Source organism: Pelophylax lessonae, assembly GCF_965119305.1.
Source record: "Pelophylax lessonae genome assembly, chromosome: 5".
NCBI classification, from domain to species: Eukaryota; Metazoa; Chordata; class Amphibia; order Anura; family Ranidae; genus Pelophylax; species Pelophylax lessonae.
Genome location: NC_138772.1, coordinates 421105297 through 421128541, shown reverse-complemented (window position 1 = coordinate 421128541; position 23245 = coordinate 421105297). Strand labels below are relative to the sequence as shown.

Here is a 23245-nt window from a genome sequence, read left to right as displayed (position 1 = left end):
AAGTTGGGCTGAACTCTGCTCAGCCAATCACAGGAAACCCTGTATTTCACCAATAATCACAAAACTTCCTCTGATTGGCTGAGGTGAAGAGGCAGGCAGATTTCGTCACAAACTGCACCTCAGCCATTCAGAGGAAGTTTCTATATATTGATGAAATACAATTCTTCCTGTGAATGGTTGAGCAGAACTCAGCCAAAGGGTGGATGGACTATCACAGATTGGTCATCAAAGCTTAATATTTGGGGAGTATGTGTAAAGTCAATCCAATACGCCTTTTGAAATAGTTTCCCTCTGTGGTTTGAAGAGGCCATGACATCCTCCATAAATTTAATCTCGCTAAAGGTAGGTTTTTTTTCTCTTAATGTATTAAGAGAAAAAAAACCTGTGTGCAGCAGCCCCCAGTCCCCCTAAGAGCCGGTTCACACTACTCCGACTTGTCAGGCGACTTGGTCACCTGACAAGTAGCTCCCAATGCTGTGCAATGGAACCGTTCTAATCAGAGCGACTCAAGTCGCTCTGACTTAGAAAAAGGTTCCTGCACTATTTTTTGGCGAAGTCGGAGCAACTCGCATTGACTTCTATTATGAGAAGTCATTTGCAAGCCGCGATGAAGTCGCGCTGCACAGGCGACTTCAAAGTCGGGGCGACTTTGAGTCGGGTTAGTGTGAACCGGCTCTAATACTTACCCGATCCCTATCTAGATCCATCAATGTTGCACGAGAGCCTCAGCTGTCTGGGATTCTCCCTCCTCATTGGCTGAGACAGCAGTGGTGCTTCCGTTTTTTACCTAGTGGTGCTCCATTGGCTCCCCCTGCTGTCAATTAATGTCAGTGAGCCAATGAGGAGAGAGAGAGAGGATGGGGCAAAGTAGCGGCTCTGTGTCTAAAAGGATACACAGTGCAGGCACTCGGCTTGGGTGCCCCAATAGTAAGCTGATTGCTGTGGGGGCAGAAAGGAGGTTCCAGGAGCGCCTGTGAGGGACCTAAGAAGAGGAGGATCTGGGCTTCTCTGTGCAAAACCACTGCAAAGAGCAGGTAAGTATGACATGTTTGTTATTTTTAAACAAAATAAACTAGACTTTACTATCAATTTAACTTTACTGAGCCAAACTCTGACTGGAGGCAGAGTTGCATGTTTCTGTTATAGAGGAATGCAAGCACATTCATAAGATGCATCAAAAGTGATTGTACTTTTCTAACAACACTGTTAGATGAAGTAAGAAGGCTGCAGGGTTGTCTCCAAGACCGATCTCAGTCAAGTGGAATGTAATGTCCCTCATCTGGTTTTAAAAATTATGCAAGAGTGGGCAGCTTCAAAACACAAATATTATAGTTTGATTAATAAAATGGAATATAAATATGAGTTATATGTCCACTACCTGCACCAACTAATGGTGAATGGTTGAACTAAAAATAAATATCTGCATACAAACATATGTGTTATAAGACTACAGGGTCTAAATAGATAAAAATTCAAAAAGAACCGGTCAACTGATTAGTCGATCGATTCTTTAAACCGCGCTTAATAGTATCAAAACATATTGCACATATGAAATCTGTGCATATGTGGCAAAACATTGCCCCTAACATGGGCAGATAAATTATGCTGTGACTGCAATATACAAATTCATACGTGAAATAAAGTGCATTGTGTAAATAAATAGTGCCTTGTAATAGCGGAAAGTTAACATTGGCAATATGTTTAAATAAATGAATAAATAAATAAAGTGCTGTGAATGAAGAAAACTTGATTTCTGGATGCAAAAGTGGTCTTAAACCATCCTTCAAACCATGTGCTGTGATAAACTTTGTGTCCACCACCAGTGGCCAAAATGCCTAGAGGTAAGTGTAAATATCGCCTAATTTGGTGGTGGACACAAAGTTTATCACAGCACACTATTTGAAGAAGTTTGGAAAAATATTATAGTTTTGCACTATGGGAATATTTTATGTAAGGTCTTAGGAACTCTATGCCAGCTTGACTCAATCTTAAATGCGGTCTCTTGTATTTTACTTAAAATTGATGCCTTATTGATAAACCAAACAATTTGGTTTTTCTGTTGGTCTGAAAAAAGGCCTTCCCATTTCTGCTTCCCACTTTACAATATTATAAGGCCTCTTTCACACGGAGCGGACCGTATTGCGATCCGCTAGGCACTTTTTTTTTTTTTTACGGACACGGATGTCAACCGGTCCGTATGTCCGCATATCATCCCATCCGTTTGCGGATGATATACGGACATAATGTATGTCTATGGGATTGCCGATGTCAGTGGATGACACCGGTGACATCCGATTTTGCGTCCTTTCAATTTTTTAAACGGAAAAAAAATAGGGTTCTGTTCCGTTCCAAAAAACGGAACAGAACTGAAAGGACGTAAATCAGATGTCAGCGAATGGTCATCCGCTGACATCCGCAATCCCATTGATATGCATTATGTCCGTATATCACCCGCGAACGGATGGGGTGATATACGGACATACGGAACGCCAGTGTGAAAGAGGCCTAAGTAAGAGTGACTTCCATGTCTGATCGGGTAAGTGGTGGATCCAATTTAAGTTGGCCGTAGAGGGAGCGATTTTCTTTCCTGCAACTAGGCGTTGCAGGAAAGAAAATTGCTTGACTTCCCCATTGACACAGTCAGTATTGATGGGGAATTCCTTTGTGGAGTCATTGTGTTCTCCCAGCATGGGGAGCATTCCCAGACAGGAAAACACAGTAATTACTGCTTGAAGCTATAATAGCCATAATTAATTGGATCTTGGTCTGTCCCTGCTGGACCGGCTGAGATTTGAATCATCTATGGCCGGCTTTAGTCAAAGGCAGTTAAAGCAGAAGAGGGTTGACGCCGTTTCACATGTCTGGTTTAGGAAGTTAAAAAGCCCGCCACTGGGAAATGGGAGGGTCTATCATGCTTTAATTTCTGATGGTGTGCACCCATAGGAAATGTTTTAGGTGACAATGGCTGGAAGACCTTATCCGAGTATCCCAGCGGGAATTTAGGGAGTCCTATAAAGGGGGTTACAATGCACTTGTCTGAGTACAAGATTTTAATAGTATTCCCTATCACGGATGACATGAGTTATTTATAAGTCACAAGAAACCTAGAGTTAGGCTTTACCAAGCCTTTTTAAGGTGTATCTATGGTTGGTATGCAAAGTGAACACAACTTCACCTTATTTACTAAACTGAATAAACATAAGTTTTGCTAAGACAACATTCACTTTGATAAGTGGACAGCCTCTATATTTTTAAAGTGTATCTACAGGTCACATTTAAAGTTAGATATTCATTTTCACGTTGTATTTCAGTTACTTATTAGATGACTCCTATTACTCTGAGCTATCTTGAAGTTTGTCCCTACACATTTTCTTCCTTGAATTCTTTGACACATTTTCACTATGCCCTGTGAGTAGGCACTCCTATATCACACATTTCACAGAGCCTGCCTTCTGAACTACAGAGGTGCTGGGAGGAGGAGTTTCAGGAGGCGGAGTCAGTACAGGAATCACTGCTTGCAGGCAGCAAGGTACCATGGGATACATAGTCCTTAGAAATCAAGAGTAAACAGCAGAGGAGAAACTGCAAAGCATGCTGGGAATCCAGGACGTTGTGGAAAGAGATGAGCAGCAGACAGGCAGCAATCACAACATGAAAGGAGATTTTTCAAGTAAGCTTATATTGAATTGTCAAAAATAACTATTGTTTGAATTGTTATTACAATGCTGATGTTCTGAGATGAACGTGTATGTTGTGATCATAGAGCTTCTGGTGGAAATGATTCCTTAAAATCTAGTTGCTTGCAATGTGAATAACAAATGGAGCCTATTCAGTGATGCAGTGCAAAGAGCACGGCAGATTTCCATATATCGCAGCAGTGCTGGAATTCGACAGTAGAAGCTAACACCTGATTACTTCTTATATATAGTGGGTATAGAAAAGAATCACCCCCTTTAAAATATATACATTTTGTTTCTTTGGGGCCTGGAATGAAGACCAACACAGTTTTTGTTGAATCCAGCTGTATTTACTACTGCAACTTTTAACATCCAAGTGAAAGATATAACACCAACATGTCAGAAAAATAAATTAAAAAAATTGAAAAATAGAATCATTGAGTTGAAAAAAGGATCACCCCCCTTCCCTATGCCCGTATTTTATTGGACCACCTTCTGCTTTAATTACAGTCTTTAGTCTGTTGGGATAAGTCTCTACTAACTTTGCACAGCTAGACTTTGCAATATTTGCCCACTCTTCTTTGCAGAACTGCTAAAGTTCAGTTAAATTTGGTGGTGACCGTTTGTGGACTGCAACCTTCAAGTCACTCCAAAGATTTTCAATGGAGTCCGGGCTCTGACTAGGCCATGCAAGGACATTCACCTTTTTCTCCTTCAACCTCTGTGTGGTCATTTTTGCTGTGTGCTTTGAAAGGTCATTGTCATGTTGGAATGTAATTCTTCCCACCGACAACTTTCAGGCAGAGGGAAGCAGATTTTCCATAAGAATTTCACAGTATTTTGCCCCATCCATTTTTCTTTCTATCCTGAGAAACACCCCCTTAACAGGATATAACCACCTCCATGCTTTACTGCAGGAATGGTATTATTTGGAAGATGAGCTGTATTCGATTTCCACCAGACATTTGGTGTTGAGGCCAAAAAATTACATTTCAGTCTCATCTGACCATAACACCTTTTTCCATGTGGCCTCAGAATTTTCAAGGAGCATTTAAGGTAATCAGATGAGACTAAAATTGAATTATTTGGCCACAACACCAAACGATATGTCTGGCAGAAAGCTAATCCAAATAACGCCATTCCCATTATGGGGGTGTTCCTCTGCAGCAGGGACTGGAGCACTTCTCATGGTAGAAGAAATATGAATGGGGCAAAATACCATCAAATTCATGAGGGAAATCTGCTGCTTCCCTCTGCCATAAAGTTGTCAATGGAAAGAAAGATTATATTCCAACATGACAATGACCCAAAGCACACAGCAAAAGTGACCACTCAATGGTTGAAGGAGAAAAGGGTACAGCCTAGTCAGAGGCCAGACTTAAACCCCATTGAAAATCTGTGGAATGACTTGAAGACTGCAGTCCACAAACTGTCACCATCAAATGTAACTGAACTTGAGCAGTTCTGCAAAGAAGAGTGGGCAAATATTGCAAAGTCTAGATGTGCAATCTTAGTAGAGACATATCTCAATAGACTAAAGGCTGTAATTAAAGCAAAATGTGGTCCAACAAAATACTGACACAAGGGGAAGGGGGGGGGGTGATCCTTTTTTCAACTCAGCGATTCTGTTTTTTAATGTTTTTTTTTTTCCCCTGAAATTTTGGTGTTACATCGTTCACTTGGATGTTCCAAGTTTCTCTAAGTCACAGCAGCTGGATAAAACAAAAACTGTATCTGTCTTCATTTTGGGTTGCAAACCAACAAAATGGTGATTATTTTATTGGGGTTGATTCTTTGCTATACCCACTGTATGTCTGTGCCCTTTGCACATCGTAACTCCCTCTACTGCTCTATTGAATAAGGGCCATTTGAACTTGTCCGTTTCCTGGCAGTAAAATGCATTTCAAGTAGAATCCCCATTCATTCCTATAAGTGTCCTCTGAGTTTCCTGTTAAGTTGTCCTTAGCAGCACTGACACACTCTCCATTCTGTGTCTGCCCACTGTGTCCCTGGGACCCATGGAGTCCAATATAGGCGCACTTGCACCCAGTACTACAGCCCTACCTGCAGCCTCTGCAAGAGTCGCACACACAGCAAAGGCTGTTGTCAATCACTGCTGTAGAGGAGTAGAGACATTGATTTTGGTGTGTGTCTTTCCCCCCTCCTGCTGCCTGTGTGTGGCACTTGCAATGGCTTTGCGTAGAGTTCTTGTACAGGGTGGGAGCACGCACATACAGGATACTCATATGGGGTCCTGGGAGCACAGTAGGCAAACATTCCCCCATCCACATTAAATGTGTGGATGGGGGAATCACTCCCACTGTTCTATTGTGTTCAATGTGTCAATATATCCTGAGGAAAACTTGAAAAGTAAACTCAAAAGAGGAAATGTATTAACAAAGAAAGATAATATATGTAAAAGCGGCCATACATGGATCAAAATTTGGGCGTTTTAATAGGAACACAACCAGCCTGTCGGGTTTTACCCAAACAATCAGTGCCATCGACTATAGCCGACAACACTGATTGGTGTATTCTGATGGCAGAGAAGTCTCCCTGCTGTCACAACACAATAGCACAGTGGGCCTGATTCCCCCATCCACATGTTTAATGTGGATGGGGGAATTCCTTACGCTGTGCTATTGTGATCATTTTTTTTACGTTAAATCTGCTAGTGGAACGGAAAAAAAAAAAGTTATTTTATAGGCTGATTTAGTAATATTATTTGTATCTGTTTTATGAAAAACAAATTAGACTTTAAACACTTGTTCTACATAAGGTTTTACACCCTGCATGACTAGGCCATTTTTCGCTATTCAGCATTGCGATACTTTGACCAGCAATTACTCAGTGATGCAACACTGTACCCAAATAAAATGTATATATATATATTTTTATATATAAATAGAGCTTTCTTATGGTGGTATTAACCACTTAAGCCCCGGAGGATTTGGCTGCTAAACGACCAGAGGGTATTTTGCGATTCGGCACTGCGTGACTTTAACGGACAATTGCGCGGTCGTGCGACGCTGTACCTAAACGAATTTGGCGTCCTTTTTTTCCCACAAACAGAGCTTTCTTTTGGCGGTATTTGATCACCTGTGCGAATTTTTGATCACGCGCTATAAACAAAAAAAGAGCGTAAATTTTGCAAAAATAGCAATATTTTTCCCTTTTTTTTTATATGAAATTCCCCCCAAAAAAAATGTAAAAATCAAAATTTTTTAATGTTTTCGGCCAATTTGTTTTATGCTACCTATGTTTGGTAAAAAAAATCGCAAAAAGCGTATTTTGATTGGTTTGCGCAAAAGTTATTGCGTTTACTAACAAAGGGAAAGATTTTTGTCATTTTTGTTGTTTTTTTTTTTTAAACGCGTAATGGCGGCGATCTGCGATTTTTTTTGCGGTACTGCGACATTGCGGCGGACAGATCGGACCCTTGACTGACATTTTTGACACTTTTGGGGTTACCAGTGACATTTCTACAGTAATCAGTGCTATATATATATGCACTGTTACTGTAAAAATACACTGGTAGTGAAGGGGTTAACTTTATTTGAGAGGGAGGGGCTGTGTGTGTCCCTAGGGGCGTGATTCTAACTGTGATTGGCTGTGGCTTCAACTGTATGCAGAGTGATCAATGGATCTACATAGTAGATCCATGTGATCATCTCTCATACAGAGAGGAGAATGACAGGCAGCTTGTTTACACAAGCTGCCTGACTTTCTCCCTCTCCCCCGCCGATCGCAGAGTGGCCGGCGGCGATCGGGTCCGCCGGTCACACGCGCGGGGGGGTCCGTGACCACGCGGGAGCGGGAGCGCGCCTCCGGCGCCGCGCGCTCGCTCCCTAAACCCTCACAGGCGAGCGACGTAGACCTACGTCACTTTGCCTGTGAGGGGCTGACCGCCGCCGTAGATAGTCGTGCGGCGGTCGGCAAGTGGTTAAATCCCAATAAGTGTATAATATTTTTTTTTAGCAGAGACCCTAGAGAATACTATGGCAGTTGTTGCAATTATTTTATGTCACACTGTATTTGGTCTTTCAAATGCAATTTTTTGGGAAAAATGCACTTTAATGGATTAAAGAAAAAAATAAACAGTAAAGTTAGCCTCATTTTTTTTGTATAATGTGAAAGATGATGTTATGCCAAGAATCGTGGGAGAATCGCGATCCCTATTCTAAGCAAAAAAGTTGTGATTCTCATTTTATCCAGAATCGAGCAGCTATAGTATATATACTGGAATTTATGCAGCTATAGACACTATACTGTAATGGTGGAGATCAACAACTTATAGTGAGACTGTGATAGGGTGGCGGGCAGTCTGGTACTAACAGACCCTCCCTGGGACTGACACTGACATCAATAGTGACACTAAAGCTGCACGACGATTTAGATTCAACTCCCCTTACGATCTTAATCTGGCATTTCCATGATTCATACAGTGCAGTGCCGTTCTCTGCTCACTCACAGCGGTCTAAAAAAAAAGAGCCTCCGGCAATTGTTTATCAACATTGCTAAGCGCTGGGAGATAACTATAAACAGGTTTTAAAATGTATAATTTGGTTCTTTTAGATCAAAGGGTTGAACTTTGGTCTGTAAGTGAGGGCAGTTTAACCACTGAGACCCCGTTCAGACAGGGGCTGGCTTGCTCCATTGTGACCACAGGAAATCAGCCACGCAGCAGAGGTACAATTCAGAGATTGCTTTCCATAACCTCAGCAAATGCAAAGCATTCTCTAATTGGACGAGGTAGAGAGGTGGGGCAGGGATGTCACGCTCTCCACCTTGTATGGTCATAGAACGTTTTGCAACCATTAAATGCAAAGTGTTCTTTCCAGGTTATAAATGGATCACACAAGTTTGGTATATGAATAGATACATTGGTCTAAGCTGGTAAAAATGCAATACCTTGAACTTTTAGAGCCGCTTCTCACTGAGGCGATCCGACTTCGAGTGGCGACCTGTGAAGGGACTTCACATAATGGAAGTATATGCAAGTCGCCTCCAGGTCGCCCCAAAGTAGTACAGGACCCTTTTTCTAGGTCGGAGAGACTTGTGTCGCTCCTATTAGAACTGGTCCTGTACTAATCAATGGCGAGCGACCCACCGCGACTTGTCAGGCGACCAAGTTGCCTGACAAGTTGCGCTAGTGTGAATGGGGTCTTAAAGACTAAGCCTTTTCCTGACACTTCTTGCTTACAAGTTTAAGCTAGCATTTTTTGCTAGAAAATTACTTAGAACCACCAAACATTATGTATAACTTTTTAGCAGAGAACCCAGAGAATAAAATGGCGGCTGTTGCAATATTTTCTGTCTCACTGTATTTGCGCAGCAGTTTTTCAAACACATTTTTTTGGGAAAAAATACACTTTAATAAATTAAAAAAACTACACTATAGTTAGCCCATTTTTTTTGTATATTGTGAAAGATGTTGTTACGCCGAGAATCGTGAGAAAATCGTGATCTTTATTCCAAGCAAAAAAATTGTGATTCTCATTTTATCCAGAATCGTGCAGCTCTAACTGACACTAACACAATGATCAGAATTAATACTGTACACTGTACTAATGACACTGGTTGGGAAGGGGTTTAAATCTAGGGGAAATCAAGGGGTTAAAGAGGAAGTAAACCCTCCTCAGGAAGTTGTACCTATAGGTAAGCCTATGATAAGGCTTACCTATAGGTACTGTAAATATCTCCTAAACATGTACGGTTTAGGAGATATTTACCTTTAATGCAGCCAGTGACGTCACTGGCGCATGCGCTCTGAAGGAACGGCTGATCGTGCCGTTCCTTCAGAGCCCCGTGCCGTGACCGTCGGCTCCCGCGCGCGTGCGCGGGAGTGACGTCACCGCGGCTCCGGCCAATCAGATGGCCGGATGCCGCGATCCCGGAAGACAGGCGACTGAACATGTCGCCCATCATACAGGTAAGAGAGCGGCACGGCGGGGGCTCGTTCTAAGGTAAGTATTTCATAATGAGCTAGTATGCGATGCATACTAGCTCATTATGTCTTTCTCTTGCAGGTTGTAAAAAAAAAAAAAATTTTCTGAACGAGTTTACAACCTCTTTAACTGTGTGCCTAACAACTGCTTTGAGGGAGAAGAAACAGCCAGATCGCTGTTTCAATGCACTCTGAGTTCTGTGTGTTTGTAAACACAACTCTTTGTGTGATTGGATGCAGCCGATCAGCTGATTTCAGCCAAAATCATTAGCTGAAATCTGCTGCCAGACTTGTGCTGTGTCCATTCACAGCATGGGTCAGCAGGGGGCGTGCACCCCGAACCCGGAAGAAAGCCGCGACGTACAGATACATGATTGTGCCTGTACCTGACATCCGCTCACAGTATATTTATTACAAGCATACGGAGGGTGGTTAATGTCACTTTAAGCAGGCCTAATTAATTTTAGTGCAAATAAACAAGAACACATGTACTGTATCATGCAGTTGTGTTTGTTTTTCATTTATCTGTACCATGGAAAATCCCTATTCTGAAAGTATTCTCCACACTTTGTATAATCAATTATAAAGGACAAAATAAAGGTGAATACAGACTGCAGAAAAATGTATGCATCATTGTGCATTAAAATTGCATGTTCTTGCATGTGCCAAGTGTGAAAAGGCCCAGAGGCACATGTTACGCAAGCTAAACTGTGTGGCAACTTGCTGGTGACAAAAGTAATCTGGGTCCGTTCACGTTCTACTGCCGCGTTCCTCGGTTACAGTTGATCATGATTGTACAGCATTTCAGCCTGTGAGAAAGCTAAAGTGGTAGGTGCAATGAGGTGATTCTGTTACTAGAGAGGTGTTTCCAGAAGAAGAACATGGATCTAAAGGCTCATACACACAATAGGAAAATCAGGCCAACATTTTCATCCAAAGAATTTTCATATGATTTTCGTATAATGTACACAACGAAGGGACAAACTCCAAACTTTTTTCTCGTACCGGAAAAAACAAAATATTTTTGTTTAATGTGTACCGTTTTCATACGATTTTTGTACAAGAAAAATCAGAAAAGAAAAGCTGCGCATGATCAGAAACAATAAACAACAAAAAAAAAAAAGCCTTTGTCGTACGAGAATTTTTGTACGCATTTTCGTTCATTGGTTGCAATTTGCTGTGAAACGAGGAAAATCAGACAATTGTTCGCCCGATTTTCTTATAGTGTGTACCCCACTTAAGGCCACATAAACACGGAGTGTCTGTTAAAACCCTTTTGAATGCCAGAGCTCATGGCAGGAAAATTCTACTTTAGGCCCCTTTCACACAGGCGAACCGTTCAGATCCGCCTGTCTGTTTTTTTGGCGGATCTGAACGGTCCCCCCATGAATTCCTATGGGGCATCGGATGTCAGCAGAGACATGTCCGCTGACATCCGACCCGATCCGATCCGTCAAATCTGGACGGATGGAAACCCTATTTTCCATCCGTCAATCGGATCGGATGGCATCGGATGAGAACGGACCGACGGTCCGTTCCCATCCGATTTCCCCCATAGAGATGCATGGGGAACTGACAGCTGTGTCTCCACACACAGCACGGAGACACAGCTGTCCTCCTGCTGCTTAGCGGGGGATTGGCGGCTCGCTGAGAAAAACGGACTCAGTGTGTGAAGGGAGCCTAAAGGAGTTGTAAAGGCAGATTTTTTTTATCTTAATGCGTTCTATGCATTAGGATAAAAAGCCTTATGTGTGTAGCAGCTGCCCCCGCACCCCCTAATACTTACCTGAGCCCCCTCTCTATCCAGCGATGTCCTCGAGTCCCTTTGGCCGTCCAGGATGGCAGAGACACAGCAGCGGTGCCATTGGCTCCTGTTGCTGTCAATCAAAGTCAGTTAGCTAATCAGGAGAGAGAGGGGGCGGGATCAATTGGCAGCTCTGTGTCTGAATGGACACACAGAGCTGCAGCTCAGCTTGGGTGCCCCCTTAGCAAGCTGCTTGCTGTGGGGGCACTCAACAGAAGGGAGGGACCCAAGAATAGGAGCATCCAGACTGCTCTGTGCAATACTACTGCACAGAGGAGGTAAGCATAACATGTTTGTTATTTAAAAAAAAAACAAGACTTCACAATCACTTAAAAAAAAAACTGCCAAAAGCAGTGTTTAGGCGCGTCTAGCGTTTGCGCATTAAAGCATTCTGTTGGCCAGAATATTAATTCTGGCCATTGGAATGCATTTACTCTCAGCCACTAGATGCATCTAGCATTTATGCGCGGTTACGCATATTTAGACACATTCCACCTTATTTCTACACTTGAGTTCTTTTTCTGAGCGTACGCTTTGGTGTGTTTTTTTTTTTTTTTTTTGTATGTAAACACTCCTCTTCTAACATATGTAACCGAGTGATGATGTGCGCTGCCTTAGGTGTAATCAACAAAACCCTAAAATAGCTGCTGCAACCACAGAATGTGTTCCCACGCCTATAAAACTGAAAGATAAATGATGTGTGTGTGTGTGTGTGCTGCTAAAACTATACGAATATAACCGTGTTTTAAATTCATAACATATAAATACACTCCAGTGATCCCAAATATGGTATAAGCATTGCTTCTGCTATAAGAAAACTCTACGTACAATGACTATATTATAACATTGAGAAATCAAGTGATAACGGATCTGACAGTTTGTGTGGTGTTACACTCAAAATAACAATATATATATATATATACAACAAGTATGCCAGATAAACAGCGAATTCACCAGTGGAAAATAATAATCCTCAAAAGTCAAATCCAAGTGCTTCAATAGGTGTCTGTATTAAAGGGGCTTCACCCTCATAAGCTTTGTGCTCCACCGCAAAAACAAAGTGTTTCTCCACCAACTAAATTGTTTGCTCACCTTTTTAAGTCAGTAATGCTTATGAGGTAAAAATCAACAGTGCAATGATCCTTCAGCTTTGGGCATCAGCCCCATCTTGATCCAGTGATGTTGCAGGAGAGACTCGGCTACCCGGGACTCTCCCTCCTCAATGGTTGAGACAGCAGCGAAGGACCATTGGCTTCCACTACTGTCAGTCAGTGAGCCAATGAAAAGAGAGAGGGGGCGAGGCCTAGTCAAGGCTCTGTGTTTAAATGAACACATGGAGCTGCAGCTCAACTCAGGTGCCCCATAGCAAGCTGCTTACATTGGGGGCACTCATCAGAAGGGAGGGGCCAGGAGCGCCGAAGAGGAAGATCCGGGTGCCCTGTGCAAAACCAACTGCACAGAGGAGGTAAGTAGAACATGTTTGTTATTTTTAAGCAAAAAAAAAAAAAAAAAAACTAGACTTTAGTATCATTTTAATCTTCTGGTGCAGAGAGGATTAAGAGAACTAAAGTTCCGTACACAATGCTGAATATCGGCCAGTTCAAAAGGAACCGGTCAACATTCGGCCCGTGTGTACGGCAGCCTGTCCGTCAGAAGGCAACTGCATGTCCAGCTTCTCTCCTAGGAACATGACGGAAAAACATCTGCCGATTGCGAACCGGGCTGTTCCGACAGGGAGGCAGTCCCTCTGTCAGAACACAATAGCCCAGTGAGGAGATCACTGTACTAACATCAGATTGTTAGTACAGCAAGCTCCTCATTTTTTTTTTTGTCTAGCCCGCTGGGTTGAACGAAAAAAGTAATTAATAGTGTATGACTTGCTTTAGGGCAGTGACAGGCACTAATCCAGAGTGCCCCATTATGCCTGCCCTTTCTGCCTAGCAGCTCCATTCATAGAAGCCTTTACTACATTTTCTATGAATAAAAGAGAATCTTAAATGGGGGATGGGCATGCATTAATACATCCTATTTAGAATGTTTATACCAGCTTACAGAGAAAACCCGCTTTCTCTAATTATGCCCCCCCCCCTCCCTTTACTTTATCCAGTCCTGTGTAATAAGTGTTTATATATTACATTATTATAGTAAAAGCAGCACACATTACACATGTATGTTAGCACCGGGTTGCTCACCACACTCCTAGTCCCACTATAAGTTGCTGATTACCAGTAAAGCATCATAGCTGTGTAAATTCTAGTATAGTGTATATATATGTATGTATGTATGTGTGTGTGTGTGTGTGTGTGTATATATATATATATATATATATATACACATACTGTACCATAGTTTGTAGTCGCTATAACTTTCACTCAAACTAATATACACTTATTGGGATTTTTTTTTCACCAAAGACATGTAGCAGAATAAATTTTGCCCTTCATTTATGAAAACATTTTTTTTTTTTTAATTGGGTATGTTTTTAACTGATATTTGAAAATGTTGTTTTTTTCCAACTTTTCTGTCTTTTTTTTTTAGTTTATATATTAAAAAAACCCAGTGGTGACCAAATACCACCAAAAGAAAGCGCTATTTGTGTGAAAAAAAGATGACATTTTAATTTGCGTACAGTGTTGCAATTGCCAGTTAAGCAGTGCTGAATAGCAAAAAATTATCTGGTCATGAGGGGGATAAATCTTTCTGGAGTTTAAGTGCCTAAGATCCAGCTGTCCTTCCTTAGACCCGAGCTCTGTTAATTATAAAAGAAGCTACCCTTGCAGTGGGCCTAAATGCTTCTTAAAGGAGGAAGTAAAGTCTTCTTAAAGGAGGAAGTAAAGTCTTCTTTTTTAATTATACCTACAGGTAAGCCTATAATAAGGTTTACCTGTAGGTACAGTAAATATCTCCTAAACATGCACAGTTTAGGGTATATTACGAGTGCATGCAGCCAATGATGTCATTGGCACATGCTCTCTGAAGCTCTGGCTTACCATGCTGGGATCTTCAGAGGCCGTGCCGCAAACGGCGGCTCTAGCACGCATGCGCGGGAGTGACATCATCGCCGCTCCTACCACTCACAGGGCCACAGCCCACGAACCCAGAAGAAACACGGGGAAGATGTCAGCCATCTCGGTGTGCGGTTGCTGCTGAGACAGTTTCATTCTAAGGTAAGTATTTGTGTTGCAGGTTTTTTAACTCTTTAACTTTTGATTACATGCAACCGCAGCCCTGAGTGCCTTAAAGGATAAGTTCACCTTTTGTAACGTGTTACTCCCACATTCAGGGTGTAACATGTTACAGATCCACTGACCCCTGCTCCCCCAAACCAACAGTCTGACAGCTAGCAGGGGATAATCTCCCTCCTGCTAGCTGTTACAGTCTGTAAAAGAGACAGCCGTGCAGGGCTCCGCCCGCCGGCCACGTCATCCATTCACAGTGTACTAGGGTTTAGGGTGAATCTGCGCTCACCTGTGAAAAGCACAGGGCACCAGTGGTGGACCTCCCAATTCTGGTGTTTATTGGCAGGTCCACCCTCAGTCCACCCTGATGAAGTCTCTTTTTGTTCTGTTGGGTCAGAGACATTCACACCAGTGGCCTTCTGGGGGTCATTTTGTAAGGCTCTGGCAGTGCTCATCCTGTTCCTTCTTGCACAAAGGAGCAGATACCGGTCCTACTGATGGGTTAAGGACCTTCTATGGCCCTGTCCAGCTCTCCCAGAGTAACTGCCTGTCTCCTGGAATCTCCTCCACGCTCTTGACAATGTCACATATTGATGTGCCATCCTGGAGGAGTTGGACTGCCTGTGTAACCTCTATAGGGTCCAGGTATCGCCTCATGCTACCAGTAGTGACACTGACCCTAGCCAAATGCAAAACTAGTGAAAAAAATGTTAGTGGCCTTCACCTGTAAAAACGTTCCTGTTTTGGAGGTCGTCTCATTGTTGCCCATCTAGTGCACCTGTTGTTAGTTTAATTGATACCAAAGCAGCTGAAACTGATTAAAAACTTCCTCTGCTACTTAACTTACCAGATTAATATCCCAGGAGTTTAATTGACGTGATGCTATACTCTGATTAAAAAGTGTTCCTTTAATGTTTTTAAGCTGTGTATATTAAAAGGTTGGATCACCCACTGGCTTGTTTCCCTGTGACTATAGCAATGAGAGCTCTGTGTTTCAGGTTCACCTATCTAGCAAGAATGGCTGCTGTTCAGATTCATTTAAAACTAGCAAAGAAGTAAAGGTGCACATGGGCAGGGCAAAATACAAGGCAATACAAAATTCCCTAACACAGTTTTCAGATAGTCAGCAAAAAATCTCAGGTAGAAACCAGATGTTTCCTTATCATACAGGATAGGGCATTTGCCTAATTAACACCATGGGTTATGTGCTGCCACCTTGAGGTGAGGACACTGGCAGACAAAGTTGTTAGGAAAGCCCATATAACCCCTCCCACTCCCAGCAATCCTCAGTTTATGCTAGGGTCCTTAACCACTTGCCTACCAGCCGCCTATGTGCGGCGGCAAGTTGTCAGGTTCCTGCGAATCAGCGACGCACTTGCCCATTCGCCAGTGAAGAAGCTGAGGCGTGGAGCTGCCCCCGGGCACCCGCGATCGCTCCCCATGGAGAGAGAATGGCAGTCTGCTGTTGTAAACATAGCAGATGTAAACACAGCAGACCGTTGTTCTCTCAATAATCATCACAGGGCTCCTGTGTTCCTCCTATTTAGAAACACAGGTCCCTGTGATGATTCCATAAGCCCCCCCCACACTTAGAAAACACCCCAAGGCAAACATTTAATCCTTTGATCGCCCCTGGGTTAACCTTTTCCCTGCCAATGTCATTATTACAATAACAATGCATATTTTCAGCACTGATTACTGTAGTAATGGTCACTGGTCCCCCCAAAAGTGTCAAAAATGTCAGTTGGGTGTCTGATCTGTCGCAATGTCGCAGTTTCGCTAAAAATCGCTGACCGCCGCCATTGCTAAATAAAATTACATAACTCTTTCCCCTAGTTTGTAGACACAATAACTTTTGTGCCAACCAGTCAAAATACGCTTATTGGGATTTTTTTTACCAAAAATATGTAGCCGAATACAAATTGGCTTAAAACAAGGAAAAAATTTGATTTTTAATTATTTTTATTGGGACTGTTACATAGCAAAATGTGAAAAATATAGTTTTTTTTTTTTTTTTTCAGAATTGTCACTCTCTTTTTTGTTTATAGCGCAAAAACTAAAAATCGCACAGGTGATCAAATACCACCAAAAGAAAGCTCTATTTGTGGGGAAAAAGGACGTCAATTTTATTTGGGTACAGCTTCGCACGACAGCGCAATTGTCAGTTGAAGTAACACAGTGTTGAATCAAAAAAAATGGCCTGTTCATTAAGGGGGGAAATCTTCCAGGCCAGAAGTTTTTAAGTAATGGAAGATGCAGAGCCTGCTTGTAGTGTTGCCTCTGTCACTGAACTCTGCGTTTGGTGCTCACCCTTTGTACAGTAGTGCAACAATATGCAGTAAGCTGCAGGGTGCTATACAGGTCCAGGGCAATAGCAGTCAGCACCAGTGTTACCCAGTCTTTGAAAACACTGTTCAAGGAGGAGGGGGAATGCCCTCCCAAAGCAGGGAGTACCCAACTGGTGGTTTCTCCCTTTGTTAAGGACACAGTACCCTGGTGTGGTGAATCAGGGGCTTTGCCTCTAGTCTGGTCCCCTACTAACTTCTTTCATGCACTCCCATCCCTACCCATTTATGTGGGTAGTCCCTTGACACTGGCCCCCTCTCTTGAGCACATAGGGGTGGATGAGTTCCATGGGCTGGGAGCAGAGTGTTGCAGGGCAGCAAAATGGTTTAAATGATGTTTGAAGGCCATGCAACACTTTACTCCATTGTTTGTAAACTGTCGCATCATCTGGAAAACATTCCCCTTGCTGTGATAATTGTGTCATCTCTTCCGAGACACTTTTCCCTTCCTGTGGTATTTATGCTGCATCTTCTGCAACACTTTTAGGCAAGCAGTAGCCTGCTCTGTGTGGATAATGCTGCCTCTGCAGATGGTACCTCTGCCCCCCTCAGCCTAAGTCTTGAGCACAAGAACAAGGCACTGCTGCTTCAGGCATAACCCTGCTCCATTGTGAAGCCCTACTCTCCATGTTCATTGCCTTCATTGGGTTATCTGGCGACCTTTTAGTTGTTAGTCACAGGACGGCTTCATATCGTCTACTCCACAGCAACAGTTGTGGGTACTCCTCAGGTGATCCCATCCTGGCAGACATCAGGCAAATGGACCAGAAACAAAAAGAGTGATGCTGAGCACCCTGCTCCTGCGCTCATAACCAGGTCCTCAGGCTACCTCTATCTCGGAACTCACACTTGGTATCCACTATGGCTAAGCCTTGCTGCCCTCTACGACCGGGGTGGTCAACAACACTGCAAATACAAACACAAAGAAAGGGCGCACCAGCCTAGCGCATTATCCTCAGCAGGCTTTTAATAACATAAGTTTAAAATCAACTACTCACAAATATGCGTGATAGGCCAGCATATCAATTCCAAAGAGCAGCATCAATAGAAAAGTCCAATGTCTCATGTAGACGGAGGGCTGACGCGTTTCAAGGCCGTGCCTCTTCCTCAGAGCCTTCATCAGGCAAATGGACATAGAAGAAGAGCTGTAAGCATGCTGCGCACAGGACCTTAATGGGGTTATTCAAGGTTCCACTGAAAACTCTATTTCTACTACTTTGTAACTCAGTCTCCACCTTTTAGGGTCTCCCCTTAACTCCTTGGATACCCCCAGTTCCTTCTTTTTACCTAGAGAGGAATGTTTAGCCTCTATGCGCTGATAGAGACCACTGGACACCCATGGTGAAAGCACTGCCAGTCCCCTGCTGAGTCATTGCCCTAATTGTCCATCACAGCAGCATTGCTTCACAGTGAAAGTGAGGAGAGGGAGGAAGAGAAGGTAGAAGGTAAATCCTTGGAGTCTGAGAACTCCAGTCCCCCTGATCTCTTCCAAGCTGAAAGAAACCATTAGGTTCTGGTGAATGAGGTATGCTCCTGTTTGAAGTTGGGAACCTGATTCTCTTGTTTTGGGCCTTTTGCCGTTGTTTACTCTTTTGCCCACCACTTAGTTAAATTGCTTGGGGACATATTCAGATCTTGATTGATGGAAGCCTGTTTCATGTACTGTACAATTGAGGATTTGGAACTACTTGTAAAATCCTTTTTTTTTTCTTTTGAGTACAGTACAGCAGTGGTCCTCAACTCTGGTCCTCAGGACCCACTAACAGGCCAGATTTTAAGTATTACCTTGGAGAGATGCAGACTAGAATACTGCAATCACCGAGCAGCAAATTATATCACCTGGGATGTATTTCAGTTATCTTGCAAACCTGGCCTGTTAGTGGACCCTGAGGACCAGAGTTGAGAACCACTGCAGTACAGGACACGCCACCCTCCCCTCTTTCTAGGTGTATTTTCTTAATATTTGCTAAAAAATTGGGAGTGGGAGGGGTTATATAGGCTACTCTAACAACTTTGTTTGCCAGTGTCCTCTCCTGAAGGTGGCAGCATACAGTATATAACCCACGGTCTTGATTAATGGAAGCCAGTGTTATTTTTGTTGCATGTTTGAAAATAAATGTGAAGCCGCAGTGCTTCTTGAACTTACCTTTCGTGTCCTTATTTGTGCAGTTGTTTTATTATTTAACCTCCTAAAGGTGTGAGACCCAAGACAAGGGAATAGACCTGGTAGCTCTTGAGAGATTTTTGCCTTTTAAAGGAGGACTCCAATCATAGCCCACCTGCTCAGTACTCCTGTTTTTCATCCATACATTTCTGTAGTGCACCAATATACCCCACACTCATTCATAATGCCTAATGAGAGAAAACGTTTTATTATAACCCTTTTCTCTTGGATTTCTACCTGTCTTTGAGGTTTGTATGTGATTGTTGGTAGAAGAAGCAAGGTGAGGGCAGAAGAAACACATCACAGACTTCAATACTTCCAATAAACTGCATGAGGGCTTGTTGTGGGGATTACAGAGAACGTAGGTTAAAGCGGTATTAAGTCCAAAAGCGAACATTTATTATATTGCAACTTACCAATTTTTAATTGCGATGGCTTTATTCATTATCTTTTTTAGGCTTTCTTTCATTTATTTTTGCCTAGTATTCCAGGCAGTAAATCTGTTTTTCAAAAGAACCAGCTGTCCTGCAGATGTAGCAGTTACAGGATTGAGACAAACCATTTACCACTGACAGAGGTGCTTACAATGGTCAGCTTTTATTTATTATGTAAAACCTTTATCCCAAAAAAAAAAAAAAAAAAACACTGTTGCTGTAATTTACTATAAATTGTTAGCTGAAGTTTGGCTTCAATTTGTTAGTGTAGCTTTGCTAGTACATCTTCACACTCTCCTCCCCCCATACTGACAATGCTGCTGCCCAAAGGTGCCCCCTGTGCTCCTTCATCCAGAGTGGGGGCACTGTAACATAGAAGGTTTATTACTGGCCAGATCACCAGATAAGAACAGAGGAAAAAAGCCTAATAAAAGAAACCGAATGTAGCCACCACATCTAATGATTGGTAAACTGCAATATATTACATTTTTGGTTTTGGGTTTAATACCGCTTTAGCGCGGGTTCACAGTCACACTGCTCTGACATCGGTCAGACTTTAATAGACAGGATCTGACTTGAGATGAGTGCAACTTGGGTCTGGTATGGATTTGTTTTTTTTTTCCAATACATTTTGCAGTTCTAACATTGCCTCTGAGCACACGACGCATTTAACAAGTCAGTTAGGATGCTGATATGACTTCAATGATATTCAATGGGCTGAAATCGGACCAAAGTAGTGCACAAACCTTTTCCAGAGTCGATCCGACACAAGTTGGACCAGTTAAGACGGCTCTCGTTGATTTATACACGTCATGCGATATGTGCTCTCAAAGTTGGAGCGTATGTCACACCAGTGTGAACCAGGCCTTAAGGTAAATTTAGGGAGACATCTGACTAGCACAGCTGCAATGTTTGCTGGACAGCATTTGTAGCTCACTGATGGTTTTTATCAGTTGTCTGTATTTTCTTTAAAAAAAAAGAGAAATGGCAGCCTTTAAAATGTACACAGGTGATCCCAAAAATCGGAACCTTTGCTCTGGGTTGATTATTCACTGTGACCCGACAGCTAGAAATAAGGTAGTAAAAGGGGTGTCCTATCATAGGCAATTGCTTGTTGGGACATTCCTCAGATCCTGTTCACAGGACATGAATAATTAAGAAACCTATACTAGTAAACCCCCAGATTCCCACAGATTATTGTATGATTGCAAATATCAGCTTGCCTAATTGATTTGCTCATCTCTGCTCCAGAGTATTGCAACATGTGGTGCGGCAGGGCCAAGACTCATTTTGCCATGATTTTTTGCAATGTACAGCAGAAAAGTCTACACTGAAGGCACTTAGCAATTCCTCCAGGGCCAAACTTTGCTAAAAAGACTATAATGGCAGTATCCTAGCACAGTGTTTGGCAATTCATCTTTTTCCTGGCTTACTGGACAGGGGAGAATTTAACAGTCCATTAGATACATGTAAGTGGCACTCCCCATACCAACATTTTTTTAAACCTTTTGTCTGTTGGCATGGAGATGATGGTTGCAAAATGGATCCAAGTGCCAGGGTGGACCTTCTGCGTTAAGCATCTGTTTTATTGGCATATGTACCTTCATGCTGCGGGTATACCAATCCATATGCTCTTTTATTGGGACTAACAGATTCAGTGATAGCACCCTAGTGTGGTTATATTTATCCAAATTCTTTGTGAGAAATATATTTGTGAAATTATCCTTGGCACTCCTCCTGTGGCTCACCATATACCACTCTGGGCTCTGAAAGGGAACAATTTATGTGGGGCTCTTCTCTAGGGGTTACATCCGGTCATTGTGTATATTGAATAAACTTGTTGGCGCTTTAGTAGAATGACTCCTGATGAAGCCAAATTAAAAGCAAAACATGTTGAGATGACTTCTCCTAGTCACCATCAGTGGATATGCATCAAAACCTATATCAATTTTTGTATATGGTGTAACTGCCATGTTTTGTATTTACATGTTTTTATCATTTTAAACTTGTGTGGGTTTTGTGTAAGAAATTTGTAGATCAATAGAAAATGTGTGAATTTTATATCGTGTATGTCGATATCTGGTGACTTAAAAGTCTTGATTTTGATAAATATTTTTTTTTGCTCTGCCATTTTTGAGGGATGTTGGTGCCCTTGGTTTCTCTCCTATCTGTTATCCATATATACAATACATTCATAAAGTATTCAGACCCCCTTCACTTTTTTTTTTATTTTTGTCATGTTGAAGCGTCATACTACAGTTGTTTAAATTCATTTTTTTTCTCTCATTATTCTGCACTCACTACCCCATAATGACAAAGTAAAACCAGAATTTTAGAAATGTCTTTGGATTTATTAAAAAGAAAACACTGACATATCACATGTATAACACAAGTATTCAGTCCCTTTACTTAATAATTTGTTGAAGCACCCTTGCCAACAATTACAGCCTCGAGTCTTTGTGGATATGACATGACAAGCTTTGCACACCTGGATTGGGGGGTTTTATGCCATTCTTTGCAAATCCTCTCAAGCTCAGTCAGGTTGGTGGACAGCCATTTTCAGGTCTCTCTAGAGATGTTCAATAGGGTTCAAGTCAGGGCTCTGGTTGGGCCACTCTAGGACATTCACAGAGTTGTCCCTAAGCCACTCCTGTGTTGCCTTGGCTGTGTGCTTAGGATCATTGTCATGATAAAAGGTGAACCTAAAGGCCCGTACACACGTACCGATCGTCGGCATACAAACGTCGGTGGACGAAGGATCTGCCGATTGTACGCGTGTTAGTATGGTGCCTCCGACAGATGTCTGCGCACAATCCGCGGACAAAAGTCTTTCGTGCAAACATGAAAATATTTGTATGCCGACACCAGAACGGACGATTGTTCGCCTGTCAGTACACAATTCGGCCGACAGACCGCAGATTTGCAAGACTGGGCATGCTCAGAAAATAGAAAACACAGGGAAAGTTAACCATTACATGACATCACTTCTGCAGTCGGCGGACAAAATTCTTGTGCTGTCCTTGTGCTGTCTTTGCACTTTTCAGCAGACACCGACATCCCGGGGAGAAAAGAGGAACATTTGTAAGCCGACCATCGGTACGTGTGTACGGGGCTTTAGTCTCAGTCTGAGGCCATGAGAGCTGTGGAACAGGTTTTGATTGCGGATATCCTTGTACTTTGCTCTATTCAGCTTTCTCTCAACTCTGACCAGTCTCCCAGTCCCTACTGCTGAAAAACACACCCATAGCATGAAGCTGCCACCAGCATGCTTCACTGTTGGCATGGTATTGGGGGCAGGTGATGAGCAGTACCTGGTTTCCTAGAGACATAAATTTAGGAATTGAGGCCAAACAGTTCAATCACAGTCCGAGAGTACTTCAGGTGCTTTTTTTTTTTGCAAACTCCAAGAGTTTCATCCAGCCACTCTGCCACAAAGCCAAGATATGTGGAGGGCTGCAGTGATGGTTGTCTCCACACAGGACCTCTGGAGCTCAGTCAGAGTGACCATCGGGTTCTTGATCACCTCCCTATTGTTTAGTTTGCACAGCTGACCAGCTATTGGAAGAGTCCAAGTTGTGCCAAACTTCTTCCATTTGAGAATTATGGAGGCCACTGTGCAGGCAGTTACTTCATGGCTTTTGCCATGTACAATATGCATTGTTAAGCCCCGTACACACGTTCAGATAATTGGACGA

At 42.6% G+C, this 23245-nt stretch overlaps 1 protein-coding gene across 2 annotated transcripts in view; it reads left to right on the top strand.

Annotated features, from left to right (window-relative positions):
• PCMTD1 (protein-L-isoaspartate (D-aspartate) O-methyltransferase domain containing 1) overlaps nucleotides 1–23245 on the top strand; it is a 76106-nt gene that overhangs the window by 17267 nt on the left and 35594 nt on the right. The window contains exon 2 of one of the 2 annotated variants that reach the window (XM_082257847.1): nucleotides 3466–3670. The exons of the other annotated variant lie outside the window; for it this stretch is intronic. The gene's annotated coding sequence lies outside the window, so the exon portion shown is untranslated. The remainder of the gene's footprint in view (nucleotides 1–3465; nucleotides 3671–23245) is intronic. 2 annotated transcript variants of the gene reach the window in all.